This window comes from Strigops habroptila, chromosome 4 (genome assembly GCF_004027225.2).
Source record: "Strigops habroptila isolate Jane chromosome 4, bStrHab1.2.pri, whole genome shotgun sequence".
NCBI classification, from domain to species: domain Eukaryota; kingdom Metazoa; phylum Chordata; class Aves; order Psittaciformes; family Psittacidae; genus Strigops; species Strigops habroptila.
This window is the reverse complement of record NC_046358.1, coordinates 22,525,715-22,550,244: the sequence shown is the minus strand read 5'-3', so window position 1 is coordinate 22,550,244 and position 24,530 is coordinate 22,525,715.

Sequence of the window (24,530 nt, the reverse complement as noted above, 5' to 3'; positions counted from 1 at the left end):
AATCCAATGTGGTTGCCTAGAATAGAGAGAGGCTCTCATGCGATAATGCAAATTACCATTATAAGTCAAATAGCAATAATAAATAGCTAGGGTGATAATGCTGATTGTGATTATCGCATTTATTATGGCAAAGCAAGACAAGAATGAAATGCTGAGCAGATTTATAAACTGTCCTTGGCCTAAGGGGCCTGCAGTCTCCGCACAGCCCTGCGTGATGGCAGGATGGGGACATTCAGATTAGCCACACACGGTTCCTCAGGCAGGCTGCAGGTTGCGACCTGTTCGGTCAGAGATACCAGGTTGTCTAATGCGCTCCAAGTGTTCTGATGGCTTTCCACATTTTATTTTAAAAATGAGCTTAGAATAAGCAAGAGCTGAGTGGATTATTACTTGGCATTAGTCTGTTGAAGGTTGAGGCTTTTAATATGCATGGCCAGTTTGCAGAGCTTTTTCTTTTCCATTGCTCTTTTGCAAAGCATTTAAACGTATTGACTTGGAACCATAAAGCAAATCCCCAAACATTAATTCCAGACAAAAAGCCTTTTTTCCCTGGGAACTCTGATTGGGAAGATTTAGCCAGTAGATGCACTTGATTTATGAAAGAGCATCCTTGCAGCTCTGACCTCCTGAATATTGCAGCTGCCTTGTGATTAGGATTTTTCAAGCCCTGACTGCCCATGAGAGGCCAGGATATGACTGCTGTGACTGCTGGGCCGGGTGTTATCCTGGGGCAGGACCCAAGGGTGGGTCTCTCTGGGGTCAGGAGCAACGGGCCTGTCTCTGCCCAGCCATGGAGACTGCACAGCAGTGCTTTCTGCCCTTCAGCTACTGCCAGCTGCAGCCTGTGCTGCACTGCAGAGGAACAGTCAATCGCTACTGCATGTCTGTGTCCATAAACCAGCTCATAAATCACCCCAACAGCAGCCCTGGGAGGGGGCAGGAGCTTGTGATAGTATTTATCCATCATTTCCAGACAGAACCCTCTTTCCAAAGGACCATTTTCCCACTCTTAAATCCAAATTCAGTGGCCTTTACAGTGCCTTGCTAAGCACAAGCCAGGGTGGCACAGGATTCCCCTTGTCTGCTGCAGACCCTGCTTGCTGCAGACCCTGCTCACTGCACTGGGAAACCATAATTGTGCCGTCTAACCATGATGGATATCATAACCACAGCCCTGTGTTGTAATTGCAGTGGGAGCAGGAACCACACTAGCAAGGCTTCTGGCCACTTTCTGACTGTCAGATGTTATCTATTTCCAGGGTATTTCTTCCTCTGTAACAGTTAACGAATAAGATGAATGAATTGAGCAATAAGATGCCGCATTGCTGCTTGTGACTGGACTTCTCCAGCCTGACTGACTGCAAATGCTCTCCTAAGTCAGCGGCCCATGAGTCCCTGGGGAGTTAGTCAGAGTTTCCAGCACTCAGGATTGCTGCAGATGAAGCTGCAATACCACTCCTGGTTTTGTGCAAGCCAACGTGTGAGCACAAGCCTGGGCGTTGGGACAATCAGGGCACCCAGCTCGCAGCCACTGGCTCTTCTAAAGAGCCCTGAATTTATAGATTCAACAGTCCAGCTTTGCAGCTTGCCATCAAAGATGTAGGCTGAAATTGTTTACTTTCCCCACCTCCTCCTTGTAAAATATTCTTAAAAAGTAAGTATAAAAAGGAAGGAAAGGTAATGTTTGTGCTGCATCATAAGATTACCATAATACCAAGGCCATGTCATTTTGCCTCTCTGCTCAGAAGCCCTCCTGCAGGTAGACCCTGGGCTTCATCTTGAAATCATGCAGCCTGCCATGTCCCCTTGCCCACTTTGCTCCCCCAATGTAGGCAATATTGATGTCTGATTTGTGGTCTTCTGCTGTTTGTGGTTGTGCTTCTGCCTCCCCGCTCAGCAGCTGGTAGAAAGCTCTCCCCAAATTCACCTGCCAACCACAGCGACCCCTCAAAAATTTTCTAGTAGAAGTTTTGTGGTGAACCAGGGCAGAGGGAGAGGAGTTTAACCCCGAATAGCAAGGGGGCTGGCTTTGTTGCTGTCCTCTGCTTTATGGTCATATTGGAGTCCCCTGTCCCATCCTTTGGTATGAAGGCCCTGGGGGAGGAAGGGACTGTTCCTGGGGGAGGTGTTTGCACTGCACCTCGTCCTGCATGACCCACCTAGGAGCCCACCAAGACACAGCAAGAGTGGGTGGCAATGCACACCCATCAGGTTCAGAGGGACCACCAAGAGGGGTTCAATGCAGAGGTCTGGGCATAACTGTTGAATAAGTCTGGTGGCTGTGGGGCAAGGGAAGCACGTGTTGTGTCTCCCCTAAGTACCTGCTGGTTGCCTCTCCCAGGCACAGGCTAAAGAGGACTTTGGCCATTTTGTGTAACATTAAGTTGAAAAATAAATAGAAAAATAATAACAATAACCTGCCTTTGAAGCAGGATCAGTGCTACAGTGGTGAATAAAAGTAAGCCATCATCCCTGCTTGGGGCTCCAAGCACCTGGTGAGGAATGGGTAAACTCTTACCACCCAAATGAGAAGTGAATAAACTCCATTTACTTGCCTTCACCTTTGACTTCGATGTGCAGAATCAAAATCTGCAGACTTCCTGAGCTGATGGAAACAGCACAAAGATGACAAAGCTTCCTCAGGATTCTTATGGTCCTGTGATCTCCCCTCCGTCCCCTGCTCTCTGCCTCTTTATCTGCTGATCAAACATCAGAATTTAAAGAGGATCATCCTGGGATAAGTACTATGTCTTCACTCTTTTCTATTGTACATCAAGAGAGTATCTGGTCCTCTGAAATAAAAATGGATCTGATGGCAAAGGAATCAAAACGCGGACTCGAGCTCTGGCTGCGGACTTTCTCCAAGCAGGAGACCAACACCCAGCCCCTCACTGCTGCTCCTGGGCAATAAATAATTCCTGCTGAAGACAAAGGAGATGGGGAGAGGCAGACACAGAGCACATGAGGCTTCATTTAGCAGCAGATTCCAAGCTTGAAATGCTTTGAGTGGCCAAGCCTCCGTCCAGCATTTATGCCTCCGATAAAAGAATGTGTTGGGAAGTAGGTTGCAGGCTGCCAGACACAAAGGCCTTTCTAGCCCAGGACAGCTCATGTGCAACCTGACCGAAAGGACACTGAATCAGTCAAAGCAAAAATTACTTCCTCTGTCAGCTGTGAACTACTTTGCTTTCTAATAGCGAAGAGCCATCTTGGTAGGGAAACCTACCAGTCTGAATGACACCATTCAGAAGTAGCCTTGCTTTGTTTTTCAAAGACTTGCGACACTAGTCCTCACACACAGTCCTAGTTAAATTTTGAGCAAGTGATGTGTAAATAGTGATTCTTGTGGAGGAAGAAGTTGTGTTTTCCGTGTCACTTACACCCTTTGTACCATGAGGCAAAGGAGCTCCATCATCGACTTGGGGCATGGAAGACCCAGTTGCGGCTGGGCATGCTCTTCCTAGCTAAATGCATCGGGGATCCCAAAGAAACCTAACCAGTGACAAGGGCAAGGTAGAAGCATCACCAAATGGTATAATTCTTCATAAATTTTCTGTACTCAGTGATTTATGTTTCTAAATAAAGTGCATCAAGCATATTGGATGGCTCAGTGGCTGTTCTACACCAAAACGCTTTCTAGCTCCTTTTTCACATACTGTCACTAAATCTCATGGAGTATCTCACAAGTGGAAAATGAGGTGGAATTGAAACAGATTGTCCTGGAGGCAGGTGCAGGCTCATGAGTATTTAATGTGTAAAAGTCTAGCAAGCATCACTTCACTTACAAGATATCCATTTGCCAAAGGTTTATTTTACAAGCTCTATACACTGCTGTTATTATTTGTGTTATTATCAGGCCTTAGATCTGCACAGAAATTAAGACCTCTTTTGACCTGACAAAGAAATTGTCCTGCATTCGGCAGCTTAAGTTTGAAATATAGAGATCAGGTGAAAGAGGGAAAGGCAGGCACGGGAAGGTTCAGATACCCACCTGAGTTCATGCAGCAAAGCAGCAGACACTAATTCACACCCCCGCAGCTGCAGGCATGTCCTGAGCCTCGTGATAGCTCTGGTGCAGCTTTCGATGACATGGCTTGTCACTCTTTGTTTGCATCTCAGAATGAGCTATGGCTGGAATATGGGATACAGCTGGGACTGAAATGTGGAAATGTAAGAAGGAGAAGAATGAAAGGAAGGAGTGAAGGAGGATAAGCAATTTTCAGGTGACTTGGGGTCACAGGGGTGAAAGGAAGGGGTCAGACAACAGAGGCAGGCAGCAGTGCGGACAGTGCCCTGGCAGACAACAGTGTAGAAGGTGCTGAGAGAGAAGGAAGAGTTGAAAGGGCTGCCAAACAGGCACAGGGCCACAGCTAGTGAAAAAGGAATTGAGAGCCAGGGTGAAGTGGGTCGAGAAGGGGCAGAGGAGCTGGCAAGCAGGCTGGGGATGAGGAGGAAGGTGACAGCTCTTCAAAAGTGCTGCAAGCTGAAGATTTAGATGAAGATTTAAGCCAGGTTGTGGGGTAGATGGAGGATGCTACAGAGACAGGCAGGATCAACCCCTCAGATAGAGGGAAGCAGCAGGGGATGAAATGCAGTGACACTGCCACGGACACAACTACTGCAAACTTTAGCTTGAGGGAGTGCAGGAGAGGGCAGAGGAGCGGGCAGTCTTTTGCTTTGGATGAAAACACATCTGCCCCTACACTGTTGGTGAGGCATGAAAGCAAGAGCATGAAATGACCAAGTCCCCATAGCTGGGGGCTTGAGCATAGTTGTGAAGCCGAACACCTCCTGGAAAACTCAAATTACTGTATTTCACCTCACAATCAGAACGATGCCCCCGGCCGGGCACCGCAGCACGAACTGCCGCTGCATTCCTCCCCACTCGCGGAGCTCTGGGCTGGGTGACGGCCGGGAGACGGGGAGGGCCGCCGGGCCTGCGCTTTTTGGGGAGGCCCACAAGAGGGAGCCAGGAGTAAAGGAAACGCGGGAGCTGGCTCCGCCGTGGCCCGCGGAGCTCCCCGGCCCCCGCCCGGCGGGGCTGCGGGCGGGCTGCGGGTTGCGGGCTGCGGGCTGCGGGCTGGGATGTGGGCAGTGGTGTTGATGAGGGCTGTCAGAGGCCAAACGTAATGCAAGTGGCAAAGGCAGACACCTCTCGTGCTCGCCTTTTTTCCTCCTGCCTCACTACTTCAGGCCTTCAGAGAAACGGGGCTTTGCCATCGCAAAGTCACAGTCACAGCCCTGCTGCCATAGCCCAGCTCCCAGCATAGGGCTAACGGCCAGCATCTTCCCCCTGCCTGGCATGATGTAGGGAGGATAAGGAGGTGAGTGTGAGAAAACTCAATGTTGCTGGTACGAATGAAAGCTGTTTTCTCAGTACCCACTGAAGTCTTCCCCTTTTTGCTTCGCTGGGAACTAAATGCGATTTGGAGTTGCCTAGGGATGATCCTTTGAGCCCTAAGTTCATGAGGAAGCTGAGCACATGCTTGTGTTAAGCCTCTGCTTAAGCACTTTTCTGAATCTGGGCTACATAGCTCAGCACCTTGCAGGGGAGATCTGGACCCAAAGGAGCTACATCTGCTTATTTGGGGATCAGTCCTTGTATTGCTGAAGTCTGCAGGAGATGTGGTGTCAGCCTGGAGAGCAGGGAGGGCAGCAGTACCTGTGCACCTCCCTGTGAGGGCTGCAAAACACAGCTTGTGCCGCAGCAGGGAGGCAGCAGCTCAGCTGACCAGAGCGAAGGAAACTCTTGAGGCTGCATTGGTAACTTGGCACATAGAAATTGCTGTTTTAAAAAGTGGCTATGAAGGAAAAATACATCCCTTATTGAAAGGCAAATTAGTAGCAAGCTCTCTCCAGTGAGTGTTCAGGGAAAGCACACAGGGCCTGTGTTGTATTACTCTCCTGAAGCTTCCTACCACACTGTGAGAGGCACAGCCAGGGCTGGATAAATAATACATCATAATTTTCAAGTCCCAGAGAGGTGACTTGGAGGTAGTTCAAAAGTTCAATGAATTATCAGTTCCCCTTGGATTCTTTATTTCTCTTGCAAAGGATGCTATCAATCTCGATAACTCACTAGCTACCCAAAATAATAATAAGTAAAAGATCATTATATTGAAATATGTGTTGTAAAGCAACATAGCAATTTGGAAGATTAATTCAGTCCAGAAGGGGCAATAGCTGTTGGCTAGAGATGGGCTGGACACCAATTACTGCTCTCACTTATTACTTCCATGGACAAGGATTGGGAAAACACCTGCAGTGCATGAATAATTCTCCTTGAGTTAATATGCCTTCATTCAGTGCTGATTAACTCTATTTATACCTCATCTGTGGTGATGAGAGCAATGTGATTCATTCCTTTATTTCTGAAACTCTCTGATAAACTGCATTTATTTGCCACCTCTGACCTCCTCACATTGCACGCTGCCTATTAATCCTTCTCAGCCCAGGCTGCTGCTGCCATCCCAGGCCATTCAGTAGCCATCAAACAGCTGCTTCTCATTTTCTTTCCTTCCTTTAAAAGCACCTGCTACAGAAATGTGGGTCAAGGGAGAAAATAGACTGGAAAATTCACTATGATGGTGGAGGAGAGGGGGTATATTTTGTGCACATAATATCTGTCTCTGTAGGGTCATTGTGTTGTGAAGCTTCAAGGTATTACTGAAGGACTATCGATCAAGTGTGATCTGTTTGGGGTATTCAGTCCTGGGTGGCTGGTAGCTGCAAGGTAAGGCATCCTGGCCATGCCTTGATATGCAAGGCATGGCCAACTTTAAATCAAATGTTGCCACAGGATTGCCCTGTGCCGCGGGATATTTCCACACACATGCTTTTATTTTTCAGGTGCATTTTAATATTTATTTCTCTAGCTCCTGCTCTGAGTCAGGGCTACAGGGTCCATGACCTTGGGCTTACTCTTCCAGCAGGCTGATCAAAACACGTTATGGCCAAATACTTTCTCTTGAGGCTGGCAGGATGAAGTCTGCAAAGAGACTTTGAGTGTATGAAATGTTCCTGCTTCTCCCCCATCAGCACAGAACTACCCAAACCAAGCACTAAAACTTGTCTTAAGATAGAACATAAAGTAAAAATATCTGATTGCTTGCAAGAAGTAGAGATGCTCTTTTGCTCCTTTATAAGGTGAGATGCACTGCCCAGTGGAAATGCTGACTGGTAAAATCACTCATATTCACAACAGGGGTACAGACATATAACCTATCCCAGTCTGCGAGCAAGAGGAGAAGTTTGACTTTAGTTGTCAGACTATTTGAGGAATGGCTAGGAGCTGGCATTTTCTTGTAAGCTCCTTTCCAGCTCTCTAAGTCCAAGTATTGCAGTGCTTGGGTTTCCAGTACAGCAGGCAAACATCTTAAAACTTTAAAATATTACCCTGAGATCATTTCAGATCATAGAGTTACAGAATCATGGAGCAATTTGGGTTGGAAGGAACTGCAAGAGATCATTTGGTTCAAAGCAAGTCTGATTTCAAGATTAAAATGGTTTACCCAAGGCCTTTCCCGATCGAGCTTTGAAAATCTTTAAGGGTGGAGATAGCACAACCTCTGTAAGTGACCTGTTTCAGCATTTGACCACCTCTGCTATGAAAATTTTTCCCTTTACATATAATATCTTATTTTTCACACATCATTTCATGCCAACCCAGATCCAACACTTAGCACCTGTGGCATTTCCCATAATCTAGGCAGGAGGAAACTTGGCCTTTCTGCTCGGCCCTGCCCATGCTCTCCCTGCAGCACAAGTGTGTGCTTTCCTGGTGTGGGAGAGGCTGGATTCCCTGGAGAAGCTGAAATACCTCCTCTGGCACCTGATCCCCACTGTTGTGCTAGAAATCTTTTTCCTCTGACTTTCTGAGAACATGTTCCTTTTTTACATTTTCCTTTGATCATTGTTTCAAAATCTTGAGGGATTCAGCTGCCTGCTCTGTTTATCTTGTTACACTTTCTTCTCATTCAAGGTCTCCAAACACCTTCCCTAGGCATGAGATAAAAGCTTGCATTGAGGCTCTGGCCCTTTTGTCTAATTCCCCAGTCCACTTGGATCTCTTTACCAGCCTTGTCAGGCTTAAATGTCATTGTATGGTTCATGTAGATGCTTTGGGATAGCTTGCTGTCCTCCCTCTCCCTGCGTTTCAAATCGCACTTTTATTTCCAACATGTCCAAGGTCTTTCCTTTTCTCAGTAGAGAGCTGTGCTCAGTAGTCCACTCTGCTCTGATGGCGCTTCAGAGCCAGGTCATCCTGGCCAACCCTGTGGTGAAGAATTTGTTGTAAATGGCCTCCTGCCACTGATGGCTGTGGTTCAGGCAGTATCTCTGCCAGTGCTTTTTGTCATCATCTGGTACCCATCAAATTGTAACCAGAGGGTGATGGAGGCTTGTTGCACATGGCACATGAGGAGTTTGGTGACAAGAGGGTCAGAGCTGGCAAGGGTAGGTTAAATCCACCCTCATCACCACTGTGGCAGTGATGGGTGTTAGGCTGCAGGGCTTGCTGGCTCCAGAATTAGCAGCTTTGCTCTCTCCCTGTAGGCTAGAAGGGAAGATGTCCCCTTCCTGTTGCACACCCCACCCAAATCTGAGAACACCCCTGAGATGACAGCTGGCCATTTGGGGAGAATGTGTTCAGGCTTCAGTCCCTTGGATCAGGATTGTTTTGCCATGACATACTGCCTTTACCTGCTTTGGAGGCTGAACGTCAGTCTCCCTTAGGCTTCTCTTGGCTAATTTCAGTGTGACCTCTTCAATTTTGGCTCTCTTTGCTAAGACCTCTCACTCGCAAGCCATCACAAGGCTTCCCAGAACCAGTCCTCCCACGGCAACAAGGAGGATGAGTTCCAACAACACCACTCCTTGCTCCCTGCTGTGGGCTCCCAGTGCTCCTCTCCCTGGGGGCTCTCAATGCTGGCCTGGGCTGCCTGCTCTCAACGTGGCCCAGGTGAGGTCAGCAGGAGGTACAGATGCACTCCTGCCAAGCAGCTCAGTGCCTCCTGCTAGTGTGAAACAGCCCCAAGTCAACCCACGGTATCTTGCATCTGGAGGTATTTTCTGTCTCCAGAAGATCAGCAGGATGTCAAAGGCTTAAATATGAAAGAGGAAGGTCCTTAAAATATTCTTTTATAGCCTCGCTGTTGCACTTCAGCACGACAGGGGCATGTTTCAGGTGTAGGTGAGGTTGGATAACCACCAGCAGCACACTGGGTGGCTGGGAGAACACCAATGGACTGGCCAGGAAAGGTTTCATCAAACAATACTGAGATTTGCACTTAGGAAAAATACCATCATTTGGAAAAATGCCCATAATTTGCTTTTCCCAGGCACACTGTTGAAAGAAAGTCATCAGCACTGAGAGATAGTTAGATCTGAGAGGCAGCACAACCGTCCACAGACATATGGACATTTGAGTTGGGCCGTAGGGGGATTAATTGCTGCAAGCCCAGAAAATAACCGTAAAGGGATAACACAGCTGCTGCTGTAAAAAGCAACCCTCTTGGCTTCTCACACTGCTCTGCTTGCAGTGTCCTTCTCCCCCCCAGCCCTCCCCACTCCCCGTGCGTGCTGCCATAAGGCACATCCTGGAGCTGTGTTTAATGGAGAAGTGATTTGTCTCATAACTGCAGCTTTACACAGTGTGCTTCTGTGGGCGTTACAAATTGCTAAGCAGATTTAAAGTGTTCTTTGAGTTGCAAACTGCAGTATTTCTCCACATAGTGATTATTATTCATCTTTTCCAAGACACCGTGGGCCTGATCCTGCAATCTGCACTCTTATTAAAGTCAGTGCTGTGGGAGTACTGCCGGCATACAGACGGCAGGAGTAAGACCCAATTAATTTAGCTGCAGAGAAGAGCAGGGCAGCAAACAGGCTTTTTTCCTTTTCCTGTGTATGTATATGATTTCTTTTGTTCGTGGGCACTTTCAGAGATGCATGTCTGGGTGCAGGCTGCTGGCCTGCACAGTACAGGTGTGCTTGCAAGCTTCCAGGTTCTCTGGGGACGTGTCCTCCCTCCCTCCCTCCCTCCCTGCACAGTACAGGTGTGCTTCCTTCCTTCCTTCCTTCCTTCCTTCCTTCCTTCCTTCCTTCCTTCCTTCCTCCCTCCCTCCCTCCCTCCCTCCCTCCCTCCCTCCCTTCCTTCCTTCCTTCCTTCCTTCCTTCCTTCCTTCCTTCCTCCCTCCCTCCCTCCCTCCCTCCCTCCCTCCCTCCCTCCCTCCCTTCCTTCCTTCCTTCCTTCCTTCCTTCCTTCCTTCCTTCCTTCCTTCCTTCCGTCCTTCCGTCCTTCCTTCCTTCTCTCCCCAGCATGGCTGCCATGGTGGCCTAGACAGCACCTGGGCTGTCCCACTGCTTGTGTCACAGAAAGGTGGCTGCTTCTGCAGGACACAGCAGCAGGGTGGGGGGCTGTGCCACCCGTTACCTCCATCCAAGGACAGAGACCTTGCATCCAGCTCGGCTGATGAGCGATGAAGCAACAGTGAGCCTCGTGGCATGAGGTGTTCATGGAAACGTGTGTTGCTAAGCAAAAAGGATATTGTGCTTTGTACCAATTAGAGCATTTTTAGCTTGCGGATTGCATGCCTCAAGGAGAGCTGTGACAACTGATTCTTGGAGTTGCAAATACATGGTCTTGAGGCCAAGGATAAGCTGGAGTCATCCTGCCAGGAAGAGGGTGTTTGTGTGTCTCTGACAATGTGCCACTTGGTGTCCTTAGCAAAGGCTCCTCAGGTCCTGCTGTGCTTTGGACAAGAGCTTCCACCATGCTTGGAAATCTCTGCCTCCTTGCCCCAGAGCCCAGCAGCACAGGGTAACACCTGGGCAAAAGCCAACTTCTCCCCCTTATTTGCTTCTGCAACCTCTGGAATTTTTCCTGGGCCTCACAGAACGCTATGACAAATCTTCTGCCCGCTCCCAGGGGGGCAATGCCAGCCAGGAACATCTTAGGGAGTGAAAAACACTCTGTCAAAAAGCAAGTTGAAAAAGGTTGTGATTAGTTACTTTTCTGCCATGTGCATGTACAATAATGAACCTTGGGAGTGAGGCCATGTTAGTCCTAATTACAGCTCTTTAAATATTTATATAGCTTAATCTGTTCACCTTGCTCTTTGGCATGGTCCAACATATCTGTAAGGCTGACCTTTCCGACTCAGCCCCATTTGTATACTTTACAGGCCTCTGGGTAGCTATTACTTTGCTTTGTCCGAGAGAGGGAAAATGCATCACACCAGAAAAGTAAACCCCAGGTAATAAGAGTACAATGTTAAATAAAACCAAAAGGATAGAACCACAGTCTCCTCTCTCAAAGTAATTTATGCAAATTCTTAACTAACACAATGCCAGGAGATTTCAAGAAAATTAGTCACCAGATATGTGCTGAAGAATCAGCTGAGACAACCACACTTATTTTCCTATGTGACCTTCATCAAACTGAAAATGATATCTCCAGCAGTAACAGACTAGTACATTAACCTCCTCTTTCACCTCTCAATGCTTCATTACAACAGGCCTATTCAGATGTAATGGGAATGGCTGGGAGATAGATGAGATGCTCATGGCTATGATGTGGAATTAGCTGTGCAGCCAATCCCTTCTTTTGCCCTCTTCTTCAAGTCCTCCTTCAAATACCTTTCTTTCAACAGACCTAGGAATCCCAAGCTGACTTCCAAAGAACTACTCATGAACTAAAGGAGTGAAAATCCAAACAAATGTTAGTTAATATCTTCCAACCTTGGATCATCCCTATTCCCCATTCTGTACAGTGACCGTCTAGGGGCTAAGTCCATATAGAAATGGCCCCATAATGAGTCTATGAGGTATTTGGCCAATTAAGGGCAGGCTGTAACACCACCACTGAAATGACAATCAATAGGTACAGAAGAGCTGGGCAGCTTTGAGGATTTTGGTCACCTTAGCAATTTGAAGAACCTCTAGTGTAACATACTTCATCCTGAGCACTCTTATGAGCCTGTTATGCAGGCTAAACAACACATCTGTACCTCCAGGTGCTTCCACAAGACCTTCATTAAGGAGATATTACACCAGAGGAACCAAATTAGTTTGCATAAGAAGTGCCTGATGTCCTCATGCTGCTCATTTCCATACTAGATTTGCTGGCTAGTCTAGGTTTGAAATAATAAATAAATCAGGTCAGGGACTATTCTCTGGCCTTGAAGCCAACTGGCACAGGTTAGCCACCTCCAGTCCATAACACATCTGTTTCTAGGTCTCATCTGGTCCTCATGTGCTGCCCCGTGGCTGTAATATGCTATTACTAGTTGGGCTTTTTCTTTCTTTTTCTAGTTCACAGTTCAAAGCACCAGAAGTAGTGTTGCGGTTGAGCAGGGTGATATTTTATTACTATGAAAATGAGGGTATGGAAAAAGTGTGTCGCTTTTGTGGCAGTGATGAAAGACTGTGTGAGGAGGACAGTGCTGAAGCCGGTGCAGCCTGGCCCCTGCTGCTCATTTGGTCTTCAGTGGATGCTGCCCTCCATGCCATGCCAGGACACCAGACAGCACCAGGCCAGGGAGCAAGACAGCAATTAAAAGAGTGGATGATGGCCCGCACCTGGGGCCTTTCATTTGCTCATGCCAATGGACCCATAAGAAACCTCCATGAGCAGGTGCTTGTTGACTTCCCAGTGAGGCTATTTGGTCTGTAGGGTTCATGAAAGCTCATTTCAAACTATGCTTGGCTGGAAGCTTTCCAGCCAGATTTCAGGCCAAGAGCTGCTTTCTTCAGGTCTTGAATGTCTCACATACAAGATTCAGTTTCAGATGACAAAATCTGAGGCCAGGCTCTGAGGTGCCTTCCTCTGGATCCCTAACATCCCCAGGCTTCAGGTACTGCAAGCTGTGGGGTTGGAAAGATGTATTTGGAAAGTCTTTTCCTGGGCTAAGAAGCCATGAGGTCTTTGGCCCAGATTTGCTGAAACACTAGGTGGAAAAAAAATTGTCAAGAAAAAATGTTATTTTGGGTAAACTAGAACTCCTGATCTTCAACCAGCTCTGGTACCAACATTGCCAGTTCTGGTAGGTTTCCAAACATTAACCAAGTGATATTGCTTCTTATTGGGACTGCACTCCTTGGTACCCTTGTGTGCCCACCACAGCTCCAGCGACATCTTGACTAGATGCCAGCTCTCTGGTACTATTGTTTCCCTCTTTGCATCTGTACATGCATCACACAACTTGAAGTCACCTGAGGCTTAGAGGTTTGCTGCCTACCATGTCCACCCTGCAGCCATTAGCCATACTCACTGTCCTCGCATCCCATTCATCTGTTACTGGTACACCCACACAGCTCACATAATGCAGGATTCAGTGCTCCAGCAACACACTGGTTAAATAATTAAGCTCACTGCAAACCCAGTCTATATATAACAGTAATACATCCCAGTCAGAAAGACTCTTTAGAAAAGGTTCTCTAGGTCATTATTTCACTCAGCTGATTAAGAAAGTGAGCTATCAGCAGTGAGCTCCTGTAACTGAGCTACTGAGGCTGGCCAAGGTGCATGCAGATTTTAGGGTGCTGTGAAGTGCTTAGGAAGACCACTGGGAAACTCAGTTAGTTTGCAGTGTGCTTGTGCTGATCTGTAGGTCCTGTGTAAGGGCAATCAAAGCCCATATGGCACAGCACACCCCTGCAAGGCAAAGATGCTCTCCTGGGAGAGAGCTGGCTCTCCTTTTCCATTCCTGCAAGCATGAGGAGAGCCAGTGGGGCAGACACCGGCCCCCACTGTGGGGTGTGACCATTGCCTCTTCAAACAAGACCTGTTTGGGGTCTGGGAGTTTGTACCAGCTACCCAGCACTGCCCCATTTGCTCTAATGTCTGCGCTGGGTGCTCAGGCAGCACTGAGCCTTTGCCATAGGTGTCTGTCCGTTGGGAAGCAGCTGGGTAAGCATCACCTCCTCCAGAAGGGAACTGAAGAGCAGGAAGAAAGGAGGTGAATGGCATTCCTGAAATGTAGGAAAAGAAACATTTTATCATGGTTGCCATGGAAACTGGGAATGGACAATAAGCACTTAGAGGTTTTATCATTTCCCTTAGCACTTGTAGCACACAACCTGTATGAAGAGGAGCATTACCACACACAGGGAGTCTGACAGATACCTGAATGGGGAAAATGTGTGAGAGAATCTGTGCCTGGGCTGACTGAACACATCGCTGCAGAGGGGCTGCAGAGACAACAGGGAGATGGCACTTCCTGAGGTGCTCCCGAAAAACAGGAAGGAGGGATTGCATGGGCAATACCGAGGCAAACATCTGGGGACACTGGATTTGGCACAGAGAACCCCCTGCAACCCAGGGCACATACCATCCTGGGGCTTTAATTACTCCCAGCCCTACTTTGGCACCTTTCTGTGGTCCTGCGCACCCTCAACCCAACCAGGCATCTCTTTCACAACCATTACTTTTCCGTATTTCCTCACTGCAGTATTTGGGTTTTTATTCAGCACGTCTAGTATTACTTACTCCAATTTGTTTAGGTACATTTGACTGAAAAAGGTCATGTAGTTCCAGCTCAACCCCTAAATGACAGCTTATGCCCACACACCATCAATACATCAGACACGAAGACATTTCCTTGGCTACACTGCATTCATAGGACAAAAATCACTCTCTGCCCTTAGCACACTAAACATCCATTATGTTGTGGTCATGACTATTTTGGTCATTTTGCAGAGATACTTTCACCATCTGCCAAAAATATTAAATTTCTGCCTCCTGCTCCCACTCACATTCCCGCTCCACTATTTCCTTCAGGATCTCTCTTCTTATGGATGTGCAAAAAACCTGCAGGCACTTATCACATGAGGCACATCATGATGAGGAACACCCACCCTTCTCATGAAGTACCACCTCCCTCCCATCCATCTTCCTGAAGTACATGCCAATGATCATCTGCAACTACTCCGCACAAAGCTAAGTAATTCTTCCTTCATGCTGAAAACACTAACAGAGGGCTTCCTTGGCCAGGGAAACAGAGTATACAATGAATCCAGATGCCCAGAAGAAAAAGAGGAACCATAATGTTCATATCCTCTCTAGAAGAAAATAGGCCCTCTTCATTCCAGCACCCAGACCCTATTTTTGCAATAACACAGTATCACAGACCTTTCCACATCACATTACTGTCAGTGAATATTTTATAGTGATCAGTCAGCCTCTGCAAATGCATGGAAAATACCTTTTCCTGCTGGCAAAGACTAGGCATGTGTGTCTATCATTTATAATCCTTTAAAGCCAGCACCAACACTTACACAATTCCAGGTTTAAGACATGACAAAGCAGAAACCTTCCGATTTCAAATCCCCACAACAACGTGTGCTGTAGCTGATATCCCAAGCCCAGCTGGTGAGCTCCTGATCAGCAATAAGATGCCAGAGGTGATGGTGGCATGGTTGCCCACTTGGATGGGCACATTCATGGCCCATCTTCTCTTGTAGCTCTGGGTTCTGCTCACATCTCTAATTGGTCTTTGTCATCCAAAAGCTTTGCCACAGGCAGCGGCCATCCAGTTCTGCACTGCTACCTGGGTCCCACCAGTTGTTGCTGCCTATGTGAGCCCTGAAACAAAAATTTTGTCAAGTAAAACTGCTTCACAAAATTTGATCTCATCTTCCTACAGCATCATTTCCTACAGTTGTATCACCTCAGTTTCCAATGTCTTAGGAAACCCCAGATGCAAATGCTTCTGCTTGCCCAACTACAAATGCATGTGCATAATCCCATCCATATTAATGAATCTCATAATCATAGCACTTAGCAGCATGTCTTCCATCTGCTGCCCAATAGTAACTTGAAAATGGTGCCAGGAACATTAATGGATAGCAGGAAAGGACATGAATCACGAGAGTTTGGCAGTTTAACACACTTACCCCTCCAGACCAGTATTCCTGTAGTTTTGGAAAGGCATCCCGCAATGTACTGCCAGTAAATGTGTAGAGCACAGTATAAAGCAAGGGAGTGCTGGACCTCAGAACATCTCCCAAGTACTGAGCAAACTGTGTGCACAAGGATTGTTAAGAGAAGAGTCTTAGACTGTCATAGCAAGGAGTGTGGACCAGAGAGTTAGATACAGCTTGCACAATGTATATATATATAAATACAGAATAATACCATCCCTGTATAGACATGGACAAAGCTCTAAAAAAGTCAGTATTTTTTCTAATTGGCCCAAAGATGTCCTTTGAAATTTAGAGAAAGATGTGAATACTAGTATACCACTAGGGAGAAATACTAGTATGGAGAAAACTGCAACCTGTCTTCCCAATTGATAGCTGGGATTAAATCCAGAATAGTTGTTTTCCCCCATTGAGCTATATGACTATATTGTGACAGGTATACCATTTGAATCTACTCTTTCACAGTGGGGAGAAACAGTTCAATTGACTTTCAGTGGGAGTAAGGCCTCTCTCTGGCTATATTAATATACTTACTGGCATACAGCAAACATGATTTGAAGCAAAGGTCTGCAGAGAATTAATGTTCCAGGTAAATGCTTGGTTTTTTGCCTGATGCAGCACCAGGATGAATGGGCTGTTGTTAGGTTGAATTCTTTTCTTGTTACCAAGCAGGTCTCCCAGTAGCACTTGCAGAGATAAGGGGATCAGATCTCCAAATTCGGGGTGAAAGATGATCACTAAATCGTTATGGAAATTATTCTCTTGCTTTCAAGGTATCAGGTAGTGGCCATTACTACAGGCTATTGTGTTAGGTTAGAGACATAAAATACCCTATTTTCTTCATCCCTAATACTGAGATTGCTGCCATCACATTAATATGCCCTTTTTATCTTTTCTTGCTTTTCTTCATTTGATATGTAACTTTACACCTTGCTTTGCTTGACGCTTTGCTATGTAACCTGTATCCCAAGAAGAGCACAAGTGACTGTAGGTTATATTTGTTTGGTAGCAGGTCTGGCAGCTGATCGTCTTGCAAGTTGTCCATACAGGATATGTAGCTGGCTGGCACATAGCGATTCCTACCTTGTAAATCTGAGGTCTCCTCCTTTATCACATTGCTTCACAACAGAGATAAGTGTGTCCTGCAAACACATTTCTGTTCATCTGAATCTTTTTATGGATTTGCTTTGACTATGTTCCTTCCTTTTTCGTGTTTGCTTTCCACAATTATCCTAGAAAATACATTTTCTGGTAGGAATACTCACCAAGTGTGAATTTAGCGTGAAAACACATTTCAAACTCATAATACCAATCACTTACATCACCAAATAATTCCAGAAAGTTACCACTTGGGAAAACAAACATATCACGTCATCAGAATATCAACGTCTCCCAAGCAACTGGCCACAGTGAGAGATTGGCCACAAAGCACAGATTATTCCAATAAATTATCTAGCAAATAAGTCTGAACAATAGGTCCATATGTAAATGTTGTGATCTCTTCTGAGATAATCATGAAGAGAAATTATTTAGCTATGTGTCAGATGAATTATGCAGCCAAATACTTGGAAAATAAGTGAGATGCAAAACATTTGTTCCTAAAGGAGTCCTTTTAATCAATTAATCTTGTTAGCAAGTTGGCTTCTGACATAGGAAAAATGGAAAGAGAATGAAGTAGAACAGTTTCTTCCTGAAGAGCATTGATTATATGCCAGCAACATTCTTGTTTTAAATCTGGAAAATAAGTCTTTGAATGCTAGTAACTTTCTTCAATCTTTCTCCAAGTTTGTAAAGTTATGCCTAGGATCCAGATGCTACATCTCAAAACTGCTGCGGAGATGCTCAAGGTCATAGTTAACGTGGTTCCCAAAGAGATTCAAGAAATCAGCAAAAAAGGTTCCTCATGCAGCTCCACTTGTCTCCTCTGTTGAATCACAAACTGTATTTCCCTCTTCTTCCTGAGTTATATCACAGCACCCCACTAAGGAAAAGATTAATACATCTAATGACTCTCTCTTTCAAAACCACATTGAAGTGATTCTCCAAGAAAACCAGCCTGCACGCCCCTTGAGCAAAGAAGTCTGCCATCTGTTAGGTTTGTTCTTTATAGTCATTTAGATGATATTCAATCTTCTTTTGTATTCAGAGAATTAGGTGGTGGAGGGACTTAGCATTCTATTTAAGAAAAAATAAAACAACCAACCCGTTCAGAAAGTCATTGTGTCCAGAGAAGAATATTAGAGAGGCATTAAGTAGAAACACGAAAGGCAAGCTAGCATGAGCTCCTTTGAAAGCTGTAAATCATTCTGACTCCTCGGGTGGTTGGTTAAGTTCATTGTTAGCTGAGTAATTATTGTCTTTCTTTAGAACCTAAGTTTCTAAACATATTTTGAAACAAAATCATCTAAAACGAGCAGCCAGGAAGATCTAATGGTGTCAAAGGGGAGTAATGGGAAAAATGTATTCAAACAGAGCCTTTAAAGAAACCCACAACTTTCCATTTACATAGCAAAATTGCTTATCTTTGGAAAATCAGGGCTTTTTCAAGCTGTTCTCTTTGGTCATGGAGGACGTGTTGAAGGTAGCTGGTTCCTAAGGGAGAAAAAGCCTTGAAGCAAGGTCTTTTGTTTACCTTGGGGACTTTTAATGACCCTCTAACCTGGAGATTCATGGAACAGGCTAACATTTCCAAATCTGTTGTTTCAGCAGATGCCAGGAGTGTTTGCCCAGGTGGAGTACCCTTTTCGTGAAGTGGAGACTGTTTGCAGACTCTTCCAGTTGGAGGGATCAGGTAAATCCAAACAGCAAATGAAGAGCTAGCAAATCTATGGGCATGCTAGAAATTCAGGAGACTTGTGCAAGGTCTGATAATCTAAAGCAAATGATATACAGTGATTGACGGCATGTTATTGATGGATTGCAAATACATAGACTAGCAGCTTCCAAAACAGGCTTTACAACCCTAGAAGCTTTAAGAACCATAAACCTAAGTTAGATAGAGGTTAATTTTATTTTAATGCTGATAATTGCAACTGTTTTAAGCATTCTGCCTCTAAGAGAGGATTCAAGAAAAAGAAAAGTTGAGAACATTGGGACAGACAGTGTCTCCACGAAATGCAGAACAGCTCTGCAAGTTGAAATCCACTTTAGCACCTGCTCTGGTGAACTGCCCAGTGCCACACAGAGCAGCCCTGAGCTGGATTCTCTAGCGTGGGGAAAAGTAGTAGCAATTAGGAGGGCCATTTCATGCCATCTCATAGCCTCATGCTGCAAACTCACCAGACTTACAGGACACAGTTGGCCCAGCTGCCTACCTGGGACTACATAGTCACCTCAGGGCTCAAAGAAGTCAGAAACTCTCGAAAATGGGAATTCAGCTGTTCTTCAATTGTGGAAAAGGTACAAACAGCCCTCAGAAAAATACTATACATCCCTTTGAAGTGCTGATCCAGCACAGGGCAGCACCTACACCACAAAGTAGATCCATGTAAGCCAGCTGGAAGAAACAGATGCAAATTGGAGGAGTCCTCTGGCTCACATTGCTACCTGTAGGGAAAAATAACCCTGTAACTAGCAGCAGCAGATCTCCAAACCCCTCCACTACTCCTCCAGATTTACAGACAGTCAGATTCCTACCAGACTCATGTGTCAGCAGGTCATAAAAAGTTTTAAGTTGCCTTTTCTTTTTCTGGCATTCTGGAAGAAGTTGTACTAACAATGAGCCACGGCTTGACAGCTCTGAATCCCAAGCTGTTGGGATACAGTGTGACTTCCAACATATTGCTTCCAGCCCCCACCACCCACAGGGAATGGCCTGGCAGGGAGAGCAGCACAGCCTGTTAGGAGCCTCTAACAAAGAGATCCCTTATTCCTTGCTCTCAGCTAAAGGGCAGCACCCACATCAGCCAATGCAAGGAAGCCAGTTCAGCTTCTGGCAGGCCAAGAGATCAGAAGAGTGGTGATAACTTCATACATTTTTTTTTGTGCACTGTGTGGCCCAAATTAAAGGATGCGGAAGGAAAGATACCACATGCAGAAAGGATGGAGGATTTTTTTTGTCTTGAACTGCAGCTTCAAACCCATGCAGCAAAGCTAACCCTAGAGGGCTGAAGAAGGAGGAAAAAAATTAAACGCCACCAACTGTTGTCATTGGACCTGGCTTCGCTCCAAGGTCTGTCAGAGCTGAGATTGATTAGGATATATGGTATCCTGGAAACAGTTGGTACCTTCAGCTGGTTATAAAGTCATTTGAATTGTCTCACTACCACCATGGCAACCATACTCCCAACCACAGCCTCCAGGAGGAAATCCGGGCTGTTGGAGGACAGTCCTGTGCCTATAGACCACATCTGATGATGCTGCAGTGATCCTTTTGTCCAATGCCAGAAGGGACCAAATTTGGAGGAAGAAGCAAAGCCACTACTGTAATACATAGCAACTCATTATCATCGCCAACATTAAGCATAATAATTTAAATGAACCTTTTGTGTTATACAGGGAGGCCTGTGTTATGTCAATCCCTGCAAGTCTTATCCCATGAGCAACACTTGCAGTGCTGCACACCCATGTGTGGGCTGTGCAGGGCCACAGTCCCTGCACACTGGCAAGGGACGTAGACTCAAAAGCATATCAGGGTGTGAAGCCTGAAGGGATGGGGAAAGGGTGTAAGTAGGAGCTCTACAGCTAAGGGAAGACAGGTGTTTTAATAAAAAGTTACTCTCCTCTTTCCAGTAAGTTTTTGATGTTTAATATCAGAAAGCTCTGTGTGGTTCTTTATCATTTTCCCAGCCCAAAACCCTGACATCTGAAGCCTCTGTGACTCTCATGCTCAATGCATGTCAATACGCCTTACCTTCTCCAGCACAACCAGCGCCATGGTGTGACCAGATTTTCTGACCCAAAAGCCCTTGTACCAGGCAAGAACTGATCCCTTGTGCTGCTGCCTGATTTGTGAGAGCTGAGCCTGCCATTAGCCAGCTTGCCCATGCCTGATTGAACTAAGGAGCTGCATTGCTTGGGGTTTCCTTCGGATATGTAGCCATGGGACTTTATGTATTATGAGATGCTTCACAAAAACACCTTTTAAAATAATCAAATATCTGCAAATGAATTGGAAACTCTCCTCTTCCCTGTCTCTGCAAGGACATTACTCAGTCAAATGCAACCAGAAATTGAAGGACTGAGAATTTTCAATCAGGACTGGAGTGATTAATTGTCTCGGAGCACTCATAAGGTGATCTGCACAACAAATAAGATACAACATCTCACGATTCATAGTGAGAGGTGTGCCCAGGAGGAGAGAGATGGGAGAAGAACAGTCAAATTTTCAACATTAAATTAAAAGATTATTAAAGCCTTAGCATTGTGAAGGGATTGTTTATCTGATCCCTTCACTTCGGCTGAGCCAGCACATCTGTCCCTGCTTCTGACGTTACTCTGCAACAGAGGCAAAAGAAATCGGTTTCTTTTATCTATAGCATTTATGGTTTTGTTAAGACACAAACTTGTATGTATATACTTGTATATATGCTGTGTGGATGGGCAGCTGCCTGCATCAGTGCTCAGCTGGTGCACTGACTTGTTAAGGCATGAGAGAAAAACCAGCATATGCACCATGACGAAGCAAGGCGACAGCTGCATCTCTTGCACAGAGCTCTACGGGCAGATACAGAAGATGGACACGCATGTGTGCAAGCACTGCTGCAGGCATCTACCCTGTGGAAATTGCACATCTAACCTGAGTGCCTTTGACCACAAAAACAAGGCAGATTTTGGCAGAGGCTCAGGGCAGGGGCTTCTGTGATACAGCAGTGCTGGCACTGGTGGCTTGTATGTGGTCCTCTCCTGAGAAACTGGAGGTGGCCACATGCAGCTGGTGTCATCCAATGCCTCAAGACCAGCACGTCTCGCCGAGCCTCCTGACCATGGGGTTTTATCTTGACTTAGTGTTCAGGATGAGTGCCCTTCTCACACCTGGCTTATTCCAGATCTGAAAATGTAAACTCCTTTTCTTGGAGCCAAGAATTACTTCCATGATATTTATTTAATAAAAAGCACCTATCTAATACGTGGGGTCTCCTGGCATAATTAATTATGAAATTAAATTCAGCCTGTTCAGTGTTCAAATCAGTTTGCAGGAATAACATTGGCTGACTTGACACTTACCCTGTTCATCATCTAGAGAGCCTTTGCTGTCCAGCATATTTAAGAAACTGCAGAGGGCTTCAGAAACCACAGTATGGGGCTTCCAGGAGCCCACACGAAGGATATCCCATCCACATCTTCTGCTTTCCCAAGTGGTGTCTGGTCAACTTGCCCATGGAGGGAAGTGAATTCCCTACTCAGAGCCTCAAAGGTTGCAAACACAACTCCAAAGCACTCCTGGAGAGCATCAAGAAGGTGCTGGTGGCTTCATCTGAACATTTTCCCTAGCTGCCATGGACACATTTCGAGGCAGAGGCATGGATCATATCACAAGGGTTCCTATAAGAGAAGAAGGGTTGCGTTTCCCCATTAGATACAGGGTTAACAGCCAGTGGAGGTACTGTTAAAAGAGGACCAGCAAACAGCACCCAGGGATTTCTCATGATCCAAAGGGACCTCAACCATCCCCTCTGGTTGTCTGCATCATTCCTTATTATCCCTGCTGCTCTATCTAGGTAGTGTCCCAGCCAGCTGCTCTACAGTCAGTCTCAGCTAGCAGTTGCCAATTGCCCAGTGACATCCAAAGAAAGGAAGAGAGCCTTCGATTGGCGCCCAGCCCTTGAAGGCCCCGACATGCTGGTTGGGAGGACGGACAGAGAGGCCCTGAGCTTACCTGTTACTTGAAAGCCCCTCATGAAGAGGCACAACCACCCACTTCCACACCACGATCTCTGTGAGAAGCAGGAGCAAAGCCCCACCACACTGCAGGGCACTGTGTGGGCTGTGTGGGCTGAAAGCAGGCAGCACATCTCACAGCACCCACAGGGCTTGGTGCAGCCCCTGCGTGCCACAGAGGCATATCTGCCACCAGAGACTACACAAATCCTGTGGTGGAGACAGGAGCTTGTCCTTTTCTTCCTTGTGGCCACAAACCCAAAATAAATAGTTGTTTCTGCCAAACTCAAAATAGCTTTAAACCATCTTTTTTTCCAGCAGCAGTCAACCCCTGTCCCTGCTCTCCTCCTTTTGCAGCTTCTGGTGAAGCAACTCAGGAAAAAGTGCAGGCAGGAACCTGCTTGTGGGGAGTGGAGAGCAGAAGCAGAGGGAAAGATCTCTTGGCGGCACTGCACTGTCCCCGCCAGCCTCCCTGCAAGATTTTGGTGCCGTTAGGCATAGTGGACAGTCACAGCCGGAGCAGTTTATCTGTTTCACCCAGTGGGGCGGCTTGTCCAGCCCCATGGCTGGATCCTGCAGTGTCCCAGCCACCACCTGCACTGCTCATGATGGGGTACCTAGGCTCCCTAATACTGCCACCCTAAGGTTCTAGTCACACTGACACCTTCTTCCTAAAGATATCCTACAGTTCCCTATGTTATTGGGAAGCCAGGTTTAACATCCACCCTATTAATCTCCCTTTACAGCCGTTCTGCCCTCAGACAAGAATAACTCACTATCACGAGCCTGGGAACAAAACTGCCAGAAATAAATGGCCAGCCCATTGCCATGGCAGAGCTCATTCTCAGAACACCGTCTCTATACACTGAAGGTATATTTTGCGTGTATAGGTTTAAACCGGTGGCTACATTTTATGCACACTTGCAAAAAGAGCATGTAGAAAGCACACAGTGTGTAAAACTCACAGTTCAGGAACAGCTCCTGAAGGGGAGCCAACACAACCAGTTCTTGGGTGACTGTTGAGTTGAGGTAACCCTGGCGCTGGAAAATATTCGGGTAGACACACTCTGTACAGAGAGTGTACATACATCTATATATGTCCTTTGGAAGGAGCTGCTTTCATTCCCAAATGGGTTCACTGGTCATGGGCCCAGATCCATCCTGTCCACCGTCCTGGGTGCATGAAGAGCTGAACGCAGCTCTGCCAGCACTGTCCCACTGCGCTCATTCAGTTACCTTTCAGCACTGCCCACAGAAACAGGCAGGTGTCTTCCCTTAAATCAGCAGTAGCTGACATTCTTCTCCCCACCAGCCAAGCATGAATCACCAATGTCGAGCTCCTTGTTTCCTGACGACTAGTTAGCCCAAGCAGAGATCAAAGAGGAGGTTCTGCGTTGCCTCCTCTTCCCCTGCCTGCTGCTGGCCGGGCAGAGGCTCCAACGCCTGTAGCCATGCCTCCCCTGGATGTTCCGTGTGCCTGTTGCTATTGGTGCATGCTGGCACTGGTTTCGCAGGACCTCACACGAACCAAGTGCTAGAAAGGCCTCCCCTGGTTGACACCCCTCCCCCCTTCAGTGCTCACGCTTCTCCATCACACTCTCATGTGTTCATGCTGGAAGCACCACTCTTCGGAAAAGCATCAAAGGAAAAGCCTGTTCCAGCAGCCATGGTGCATGTCCCTCCTTGAAGCCCCACTGTTCCTGGGGACAAGTGAAGACAGGATCCCAGGGGCTGCATGTCTGCAGGCTGAACCCACGTCTCCAATCACTGGATGTGCAGATGAAGGCAGG